The sequence below is a fragment of the Chlorocebus sabaeus genome, chromosome 11, assembly GCF_047675955.1.
Source record: "Chlorocebus sabaeus isolate Y175 chromosome 11, mChlSab1.0.hap1, whole genome shotgun sequence".
In the NCBI taxonomy this organism is placed as follows: domain Eukaryota; kingdom Metazoa; phylum Chordata; class Mammalia; order Primates; family Cercopithecidae; genus Chlorocebus; species Chlorocebus sabaeus.
In genome coordinates this window covers 123,916,134-123,928,288 of record NC_132914.1, presented here as the reverse complement: position 1 = coordinate 123,928,288, position 12,155 = coordinate 123,916,134, and positions in this window count along the sequence as shown.

Sequence of the window (12,155 nt, the reverse complement as noted above, 5' to 3'; positions counted from 1 at the left end):
CTAGGTGCCATGCTAAAACGTTGGGAAAATAATAAAAGAACTAAACATAAAAAGAGCAACAAATAATAAAATATTGCTGTTCTATTTGGACACAAAGACCTACCCTCAATCCCTCAATCATCTGGCCAAAGTTTGGGTCAACTGAGGATATACTATGTCAACTTTTAATTCAACATGTAACTAATAAAAGTCCAATATTTCAAGAAAAACTGGACTATGCTCATTGTTAGAGGCAAAAACCTGTCCTCCCTTTTCCCTTATGCACCTGCCCCTACTGTAGAGTCAGTGAAGGAAGGGTCTCAGGGGATCCTGCCAAAGACAACAGCACACAGGATCCCCTAGACCATCATCCACCTAATACCCCAGTCCCCCACCTAATACCCCCAACCCATCCCCTCAGGCCCAACCTAAGTCCCCCTCCCCAAAAGGACTCCAAGCTCCTAATTTGCCAGCTGGCTTTTGTGCTGCTAGCAACATTAAGGATCCACCACAACACGTTGTCAGCGTCATCTGGCCCATAGTGTGCCCTTACAGCAGGCAAAGCCCATGCTCCTGCCCCCCGGCTGGTCCAGGGTCCCGGGACCATATTGACAGGCTGCAGCTTATACCCTGAGCAAATTACGTTATGGAACATCTGCCTTACTTTTGCCGGGGCCAAGTAATACAGAGCTTCAGCTGTGGCTCCAAGCAGTTAGGCATCCCCACAGCTGTTTCCTGAGCCAAGTAGTAGATAATCTTTCAGTTAGTATATCCACCAAAAAAGAACTTTAATTCTTTAAGGTCACTTATAAAAATGTACCACCAGAAAAGTATTACATGTGTATAAATATAAGGTTATTCTGTTTTAAAAAATAGTTTAACATTAACTACTAATAATTTGCTTAACCTAGCAAGTTTCTTAATGAGAGAGCCAAAGCTAAAACGAAACCACAGATGTTTAGATTTAACTAATTACAGACGTCCGGCCAAACTTAGGAAACACCCTCCTCAGAAATGATTAAGGAAAAAAGAACACAACAGGTATTCAGTAATTAATTTAAAAGTTCCTAAAAAAATAAAGTCAAAATGTTTAATAATTAGTCTATTCAAATTTATAAGCTGTCTGCACTTAGTCAAGCTTTAAAGTACTTGCAGGATCAAGAAAGAACCATTTATACTAATTCTAACTACACCTTTATGGTGGCTCATACATTAAAAAAAAATTCAGATTAGATTAATAGTAAAAGGCAAAGCCTTGTTCATGAGAAGTTAATCAACTAAGTGTCTATCATCCATGTCCTCAAGCACCAGAAAAGACTGTCTTTTAAAATAACCTAGCAAATCGGATAAGCCGAACAGGTTACAGGTTTCTCCCGTAGGTGCTAAAGGGAATTCAAAAAAATATTACCCGTTAAAGACCCCAAGTATAACACAGTCAAAGTTTATACATGTATAGGAATTTATACTCTTAGGCAAACAAGTCTAGAGACTCTCGAAACAATCCACTGCCAACATTCCTACATACTTGGTTTATCTTCCACTTTCTCTTCCCTCAGAACTCAAAATTTTCCAGTACAGGCGCCCTCCCTAGAGTTCTCAGTACATTAACACCAGTCTGAGGAGCCTACCTAGTGCTTCTAACCGCTGGAAAGTAGTCTAAACATCAAGAAAAGATGGACCCATCACACCCGAGTCAAAAAAGCACTGCCATCCCCGAGGTCACGGGCCATTATCTAAAGGAAAAACCCCCTCAAACTAAGGTTAAGAAAAGTTTAACTCTCTTTTATCTATTCTATTCCCCTTTCTTTTTTTCTCATTCGATTGCTAACCTTGTTATCAATGTAACTCAGACTCACCCCAAATCATTACCTCTAATACTTGCCTTGTTATGCCTTGTGAAGAGAACAATGGCAAAGGTATGTCTCTACTTTAGAAAAATACCTCTGACCCTTCATAGAACCCACTAACTCTGCGCCTTACTCATTGCGGGGGTATCAAAGCACCCCAAGTTTGGAGATATGTTCTCAATGGACAGATGTCATCCTGACTACCAGTGTACATGGTGAGACCTCTCCAGAAGGCTGTACCAACCTAAAATCTTACCTCTGCCTTACCGAAGGAGCCACCCTCTCTAACTGTCAGCTTGACCATTGTAACCCAGTAACTACGTCTATTAACACCCCTACCTCCACCAGCCCTGCAACCCTTTTAGAACACTTGTATGTCTTAGGAGCAGAGGTCAATTGATATGACCCTATAGGCTTCTATAAAATACGCTTTATTGACCCCCCTTCTCCTTCTAAACCTTCTACCCTGCACAACAACAATGCCAAGGTAAATATTGTGAAAGTGAAGAATCTAAGACAAACTCTAGCAATTGAAACAGGATATCAAGATATAAAAATGCCTGGTTGGAATGGATTCAATATTCCATCCGCACTTGGAACAAAAACAATTGTTATGCTTGTTACATAACAATTGTTACACTATATCCCGAAGTCCAACGCCCTGTGGGTCAGCCCCTGAGGGTCATTTGGCTCCCGACTCCCGACATCAATTTCACCTCATATCTCTCACGATGTGGGGAGAACTTGGCATTCCTTGGAAGCTTAATGGGATGCAGTGAGCTTAGGTCCTTCCAAGAGCTTACCCATCAGTCTGCCCTTAGTCATCCTCAAGAGGATGTATGGTGGTATTGAGATGGACCCTTACCAGACACTCTGCCAAGTAACTGGAGTGGCACTTGTGCTCTTGTTCAATTGGCTATCCATGTCACCCTGGCATTTCATCAACCAGAAAAAGAAAATCCACAACACCGAAAAATAAGAGAAGCCCCTTTTGGGTCTTTTGACTCTCAAGTTTACATAGATGTCATTGGAGTCTCATGAGGAATGCCTGACAGGTTCAAAGCCTGAGACCAAATAGCTGCAGGAGTTGAATCCATATTTCTACAGGTAACTATTAATAAAAATGTACCTTGGATAAATTACATCTATTATAATCAACACTGGTTTATTAATTACATGAGGGATGCTATCAAAAGAATAGTCGACCAATTAGAGCTGACTAGCCACATGGCTTGGGAAAACAGGATAGCTTTAGACATGTTATTAGCCAGAAAAGGTGGGGTTTGTGCTATGATTAAAACCCAATGTTGTACCTTCATCCCAAACAACACTGCCCCCATTGGGAGCATAACGAAGGCCTTACAAGGACTTACCGCTTTACCCAACGAATTATCTAAAAATTCAGGAGTCAATGATCCTATTTCAGGATGGCTAGGAATGTTGTTTAGTAAATGGAAAGGAATCATAGCCTCAATTCTTATTTCTCTTGCAGTCACAATAGGTGTACGTATTCTTGTTGAGTGCTGTGTTATACCATGCATCCATGGGCTAATACAAAAGATCGTACAAACAGCACTTACCAAAGCCTCCCTTAGTTCTCCTCCACCTTATTCAAGTAAGTTTTCCATTTAGAAGATCAAATTGAACAGCAAAGCCAAGACATATTAAAAAGTCTGAAGAGAAAGAATCATAAGAAAATTAAAAGAGAAGAATTGTAAGATACAACGAATTTCTCTGAGTTTCTCTTCAAAGATTTAACCTGCTAACCTCCTTGTGTTTTCTTCTCAAACTCAACTTGCCTGTTCCCCCTTGCCCCTGGTTACTGTAAAATAGCCTGCCAGCTTCCAGTCAGTTCTAATCAGTAACTCACATCTGTTCCCTTGGTTACCTGCACCCATTGCTCCCCTGAAACTTCACGTCTCACATGCTTCACTGTACCTCACATTCACCTTTCCTTCCATATTTAGAAAACTATCTGCAAGTAGCCAATCGGGTCAGCTCAGATTGTGCGGTCCGACCCCAGCCCCTTGGGGAGTGACACAAAGGTAGGGACTACCCTCAGAGTTAAAAACTCGCTGCTCTCTTTTATTCCCTGTGCTCTTGCAATCTTGATTGACATGAGTTGGCACCCTTCTGCAGAAGTAAATTGCCTTGCTGAGAAAACTTTTGCCTGAGTGCTAGTTTCACTTTGTGGTACCGAGTATTTTTTCCTAGAACATTTTTACATCCAACAATTCATACTTAGTTTTTATTTGTAAATTTTGTATTATATTTCTTAAAGGGGGTTTCTAAAATTGTATAATCTTCAGGCCACATAAAACCTGGAGGCCCTGGCTCTGTCTCTACATTAGAATAACCAGGGGAGCCATCACAAAATGGAGACACAGATACAATATAGCCCTTGGATAGACTGATTCAATTGGTCTGACATGGGGTGTAGGCATCGAGAGAGAGAGAGAGAGAGAGGGAGAGAAAGAGAGACAGAGATGATAGAGAGAGAGAGAGAGAGAGAGAGAGAGAGAGACATAGACAGACACAGTTTTCTGTGGGATTCTAAAGTCCAGCCATAGTTTAAAACAATTGATCTAGGTAAAGAAACCCTGGATCAATCATGGTTTATCACCTCATAAAACATATTTGTTTCATAACCATTGCCCCATACCAAGAGAAGTATGAAAATACAATAAGAACCTCAGTGAAATGAGAAGGAAGAAGCAGCAGCAGCCCCATTCATAAGACCCCAGGACCTTTCTGGACTCTGGATTTTCAAGTACTCTGGCCCAGAGCAGGTCTCAGGATGTCTGCCAACCTGGTATCATGAAGACTGAACTGCAAATGTCAATTGAACTATATGATGTAAGGAAGATTTCATTTTCTATACATCTTTGTCCTTGCATTCATATTTGTATCCTTCCTCCCCAAAGTGACATCCTCCCCATAATCGCAAGAATCTTACAGTTTCATGTGAAGAGTCTGGAGATGACTTTTGAAAGAGACCACACTCTGAAATATCTGGCCATTGTTACTGATGTGTTCACTTCTTGAGTCCTGATAATCAACATTGGACTTGGGATTAGTTACAGAGACACCCCCACAAGACGTGGTGACAGCCCTTTCCAGTGTTTGTTAGGCCATTGTGACTTAGGGGTTATTTGTTACTTCTGTATAAGTTTGCCTTTGGTGACTGCTGCACTCCCCAAACTCACGTAACCACATAAAGGTAGCATAATTGACCATTGTAGCTACTTAGATTTAAACAATTCCTCAGCTATAATATACAGGAATACTTTTTTTTTTTTGCTTAGAATGTACAGAAATAAATATAAATAGAGCTGTGTTACTTAAAGTAATAAATTAATTGCTTAGATCACAAGTAAGATTTGTCTTGAAGAGAGTGAGACACTGATTTTTTAACTTTGATTGCCACTGCCCCAATATCATGTAGAGATAAAGAAAATTCTACTATTAACATGGGTGCATCCTGGTCAAATGTGCTTCTTTCCAGTCTAACTGTGTCAATGCTCTGTAAGGGCATTAAAACAAATAAGCACCATCCATCCTTACGGAGCACAGATGTGTATACTTAAACATCCAACAACTCACATACAAACACATTTTTTAAAACCTCACAATAGTACCCTTCAAGGTTTTGCCAAGCTCAGCCCCATTTTTATAATAGTGCCTGAAAATAAAGGGTTACATGGCTTATTTTAGCCTTGTATTTACAAATGGTTGACATTAAAAGTAGTCTTAAAGTCAATGTATGTATTTTTTCACGTTAGGTTATCTCCTTTTAAACTCAAATATTCAAAATTCAAATAATATTCAAAATTTATATATTCAGTGAGTATGCAAACTTTCTGAAAGACCACTTAATTACCACCCTCATTGACTTGCAAGCACTCCCTTATCAGCACCAAGGCTGGTCCCTTTGTGTGGTCAGAGCAAGCACTCAGAGCTTTACCTTGTTCATCAATTGCTATTCAGAATCAAATCTTAGTGCATGGTGATTTTAGGTTTCTGAAGATTTGTCTGTCATTGTGACTAGATTATCTCACTGTTAGAATGTGGCTGCCTCGGGATGCCAATCCTCCAAAGTGACTTGAGCCTGAAAGAAAACAAACAAGTGATTTTCTGTAAGTGTAAATAAGCAGGTTTTAGCTTCTCACCTAAGAAAGATCAGCAGCATTCCAATATGCGTCCTATTCATCCTGGGGGCAGCTCATGGACGCCTTTCCAATGCCAAGAGCAGCAGGAGCATGGCCCCTTACAGAAGGGCATTCACTGAAAGAGGGATTTTAAACCTAAGGCTTTGCATTTACTTAAAGGTACAGTTGTTCTCATTTGAAATTTGAAGGATCAAAGGAAAGACGGAGGGGAGACACTGAATTCAATGTGTGCTCCTTGCTTTGGTCCTGAGAAATGGAATTAGAGATGAGGGTTAAAAACCCAGACAGTCGAGTAATTGTAAACTTACAGGTGATTGCTTTCTTTTTCTAGTTTTCTATTTTTCTTAAAATTTTAAGAATGAGAATGTTTTACTTCCATGGTTAAGACAAACACAAACAAACAAACAAACAAAATACACACTTATTATTTAGGATGTTTCAATCATAATCATAGAAACTCTAAGCAAGTTTGGCTCAGCCATAAGAACAAGAATTGTTCCCTCACAGGGAATCTGGAGGTGGTGGTTTGGTGCTAATTTTAGCCTCTCTGTGATGTTGCGTTTCTTTTTTTCTCTGTGATGTCTATTTCCCTCTTCTTGCGTCTTTACAGTCTCCATCACTCTCTGCGGCCTGGTAACTGGTATTGGACACCTGGAAAGCTGCATCCCTGAGTCTTGAGAGCCCAACACATGTTCTGGGATGGCTGGCAGTAGCACCCCACCGCTCAACCGCCATATGAGAAGGAAAAGGCCTCCTGCCTCCTCTACTTTCACCAGACACTGTGGGCCCCCAATTCCCATGTGCACCCCAAAGGCCCAAGCCACTAGCTCTCTCTTGTCCTCTTGCAGGGTAGACCTTTTCTTCTTTTTGCGGGGAGCGGACACAATCCCACTCTGCCACCCAGGCTAAAGTACAGTGGCACAATCTCGGCTTTTGTGTTATACAAGGCTCTTCATATCATGATTAAAGCAATGAGATGCTTAATCATGAATCTTAATGTGTCTGCATCCCATTCCCTAGGCTTCAAGAAGGACAGAAATTGCATATTTTTTAAAAGGTTATTCTAATGTACAGCTGGATTTGTGATCCACTTATAACCCCTCAAAACCACTAATCTGTTCTCCATAATTTTGTCATTTCTGGAATATCACATAAATAAAAACATACAGTATATAACTTTATGGGATTGACTTTATTTTTTCACTCAGCATAATTTATCCAGGTTTTTTGTGTTTACCAATGGTATATTCTTTCTTATTGCCAAGCAGTATTCCTACCTATGAATGTATCATAGTTTGTATAGACATTAACTTATTGAACCACATTTCAGTTGTTTTGGCTAACTGCAACCTCTACCTCTTAGGCTCAAGCAATTCTCCCTGCCTCAGCCTCCCGAGTAGCTGGTACTATAGGGTGTACCACCACACTCGGCTAATTTTTGTATTTTTAGTAGAGATGGGATTTCACCATGTTGGCCAGGCTGGTCTCAAACTCCTGACTTCAAGCAATCCACCCACCTAAGCCTCCCAAAGTATTGGGATTACAAGCATGAGCCGCCACGCCCAGCCAGGGTAGACCTTCTTAAGCCAGATTCCCATGACAGCCATAGGCCAAGAGAAAACAGCTTTTACACCCAGCCTTCGCAGTGAAACTTGTGCCTGTAGAGTAGACATGGGGAACCCAGATGCCAGGGGTGTCAGGCCTTTGGGCCTGCTCATCACCACTGCTCCAAAAAACAGTGTGAGGCCTGCTGGCCAGAACTGTGTGTTTCATGCAGAAAGAGAGGAAACAAAGTGTGTGTGTGTGTGTATTACTATTCTAGGAGACAGGAAGGACAAATCACACAGGATGCCCTAGCATACACCAGCTCATTGAGATTAGACATATTCCTTCCTCTAGAAGATACAGGTAGAAACAACATCCTGGACAAGGTGGAAGGACTAACGAAAGGACACCTTATGCCAGGTTTGGGATTGAAAGAGAATGTGAAAATGAAAACAACATCTAGTTAACATTACTCAATAGACCCAGTGGAACCCAGTTTCCCTGTAGGGTGCAAATGGATCGCTATGTGCTGTTTGCATAACTGTGACGTTATTTTTAGGAACCATGTTATATGACAAACATGGTTCAAAAATATGCTTAACACAGAGAGATGCTGAGGAAGAGAGGCTGTGGAGCTAAGAAAAAGTTAATTCTTAGTTTTCGTGAAGAAGCAAGTATTTTTTCCTCTCTTACCCCTGAGGCTCTCCCTGAAGACAATTCTAACGGAATAGAATATGGCAAAATTCCAAGGTTTATAAAGAATTGTTCTCTCTCTCTCTCTCTCTCTCTCTCTCAATCTCTCTCTCTCTCTCTCCTCGGAATGTATATCTGTGAATTTTTAATTTTATCTTAAGCTCAATAGTGAATGTTCTCCGTCCTCTGGACTGAACTGGAGAAGAAAGTAGTTAAATGCAAAAATCATAGAGCTAGAGTTGTAGAATGGGAAGCAGGGAAGCAAATGACGATTTCCTTGGCCCAGAGAAAGCCTGGGGTGCCTCTTGTTCAGCCTCCCTCTCTGAATATCCCTGCTGCCTCCTTCTTTTCATTTTAAAAAAGATTTTTCAAAATGGCTAAACCTCAAGTACTGAGAAAATTATGGGAAATTGCTCCCTGATCGTGGAAAAGGAGGGTTGATTGTGTTTCTTACACAATTTTCAAAAGCTGCTGTTACCATAACCTTGACATTTTGTTTGCTTGTTCAATGATTGTTTTGGAAAAGCGTTGACAGGTGCCTTGGCATTTTATTTGCTTGTTCAATTACTGTTTTAGAAAAGAGTTTACTTTAGGTGAAAGGCTGAGGGTGGGGGAGAGAAAAAGAAGATCTAAGAATATAGTTGAAAAGCACTGCAGTATTCTTTACTGCTGCCCACAGCAACCCACAGGCTCTGGCGCGCTATCCTCAGAAACATGCAGTCAATGATAACGCCTTACTTCTGCTAAGAAGAAAAGTACATTATTCAGAAGAGAGAGACAGTCATGTTTCCTGATATAGAACAGCATTTTGTATCGTACAATGTAAAGAATTCTACACAACTGAACACACTTGCTGACAGATCCAGTTTCGGAGAAATAACCTTTCTTCCCTAGCAAGTTACCTCACTGAGAATTGAGAAACCGACAGCCATTTCTCTTTAAAACCTGAGAGTCAAAACACAAAATTGATCAACCTAGTTTAGTCCTTATCACACCCATAAATAGGTATAAATAATAATACTGTCATCTTGGAGTCTTTAAAAATATTCCACCAACTTAAATTTGTTTTTGTTTTATTTCCTTTTGTGTCTTTCTCACCCAACCCCCTGTTTTGTTCCATTGGTTTATGATTAAAGCCCCATACTGAGGTCAGAAGGGAAAATGTAGTTACTGAGTGTCCTGATCTAAAGACTAGCAAAGGATTTTCTCCTTGGGGGTGAGGGTTGAGGATGGGCAGTGGAAAGAGTGCTACGAGAGAGAGGAACAGAAAGGTGAGTGGATCATGAGCCTGGAGAGATTCTGCTACAGGATCCAAAATAAATATATTTCCTCTTGCTTAATTACCAGATCAGCAAGACTAGTAGGGAAGGCCCCTCCATCCCAAGTGTTGGGTGAGTGTTGCTTATTGTGATTTTTTTTAAAAAAACTATTTGATTTCATAACATCATTTTAAGTAATGCTTAATTTGGCTCTGTCTTTGGTCTCCCTAACAGTAATCATATTCTAGATTATGATAATTATATGCTAATATAATTATCAATCCTCATCTATACATACTGTAATACATATAATTATATCTTGTAATAGCATCAACTTTCACTTTAATGCCATCATCTATGACCTGGGGTAAAGGCTAACTCATCTTTATTATGTTGAAGAAACACAGAAGGAGGATCCAACCACTGAATCTGAAAACTTAACAAAAGCAAGTAAACACATACTGGTTATTCAATCTATTGACCTGCCTATCTTTAGCAGTCTTAAGCAACTAGTCAACTAAATATGAGTTTTAAGAGATAGCACACCTTAGGAACCCATGTTTCTAACAGGTATTCAAAGCACAACCATTCACAACTGTTCCTTAATATTTTCAATCACTGAGTTACATAATAGTCAGTTGATTCTTTTTTTTTTGTTAGTTTGCCTGTTTGATTGTTTTTTTCTATTTATAATTGAAAATGAAGTAATCACAACTTTGGTTCACCTGAAAGAGAACAGCAAATGACCAAAGCAAACTGTTACCAGGTGGCAATCAATGCCCTCATCGCATGTGTTGAGCAACCAAGTGTAGGTCCTCACTGTTGGTATTTCTGTTATTAACACTAATAGTAGCATCAATAATGATAGGCATATTTTATTCAGTGTTTTGTTAGAGATTCTTTATGCGGATTTTCTCACTTAATCTCCAAAACTCTCGGCTTCTTTTTACAGCTAAACACACAACTACCATATGATCCAGCCATTGTATATTTGGACCTTTATCCCAGAGAAATGAAGACTGATGTTCACACAACAACTTGTATACAAATGCTTATAGAAGCTTTATTCATAATAGCCAAATTGTGGAAACAACTCACATGTCCTTCAATGAGTTAATGGCTGTATAAACTATGATACATTCATATATAGGAATACTGCTTGGCAATAACAAAGAATGTACTATTGGTAAACAACAACAACAACAAAAAAACACAAATGAATTATGCTGAGAGGAAAATAAAAAGCCAATCCCATAGAGTTACATACTGTATGATTTTTACTTATGTGATATTCCAGAAATGACAAAATTATGGAGAACAGGTTAGTGGTTTCCAAGGGTTATAAGTGGATCACAAACCCAGCTGTACATTAGAATAGCCTCTTCAAAAATATGCAATTTCTGTCCTTCTTCTTGAAGTCTAGGGAGTGGGATGCAGACACATTAAGTTTCATGATTAAGTATCTTATTGTGTTAATCATGATATAAAGAGCCTTGTATAACACAACACTGAGGATGAACTTTACTCAGAGAAACAAACAGGGTTTCACAGAGTTACTCAAATTAATCATAAGAGTGAAAAGAATATACTAATGTTTTGGAAATAAAACTGTGGCTGAAACATAGAGAGGGATTAGGAGAGAGGCTTGACTTGAAGTGATTTTGATGCAAGATCACTTAGGAGTCTACTGCACTAGTCCAGGTAATGATCCATGAGGATCTGAGCTACAGTAGTGGTGATGGAAAAAGGAAAAAGGCATTTAAGTTTAAAAAATATTAGCATGTTTAACAGAACCTAAGATCACTCTATTTCAAAGTTTAATATATTACATACCAGGATTATTTAAGGGCTATGGAAGAAATATTTTGGGGGTGCAAACTGAGAAGGCTGGTTTTAGGGTTGGATAGAGATGAGGGGTGATATTAACCCCATTAAGCCCCTAAAATAGACATTAACTCTATCTTAGGTGACTTGAGATGGTAGCATCTTTGACTAAGAGAGAAAAGGCATGATGACAAGACCAAAGAGGAACACATTTTAGAAGATAATGAGATCCTTTGGGTGTCTGTGGAAATCCAAGTGGAGTTACTTGGTTGGTAGGTGGTGATGTGAGTCTGAATTTCTGGTACGAGTTCTGAGGGTAACAACTTGGCAGTTAAGAGCTTACAGTCAGTAGTTCAAGCCAGGAGAGGAGGAACAACCATTATGGGGAGTAGTCCCCTGGGAAAACAACGGGCTGAAGAAAGAAAACCAAAATATTAGGAAGCCTCATAACATAAATAACAGACCCAGGGAGTATACCCAGCGAGGAGCTGAAGAGTCAATAAGACAGAAGAAAGTCTTAGAGGTTGAGAAATCTTGGCATCTTGAGAAGCATTAATGATGGCAACATAATACATTGAATTTGAAACCACGAGTTAAATTCATGACCATAAAGATATATGTAATTTCTCCAGATCAGAATCCAAAAATGAGCCAAGAATAGAAGAAGCTGCTTGCCAGCCATCACTACCCATATTGCCAAGATGTTGACCTGCAACACCAACTCCATACTGAAGAAATCCAGGAGGCATGCAGGAGTTGGCTGTTGATTCTAAATCCTGAGACAACAAACAGACAACAAAGTAAATCAGAAGAGGTTATAATTTTCAAATGTTGCCAGA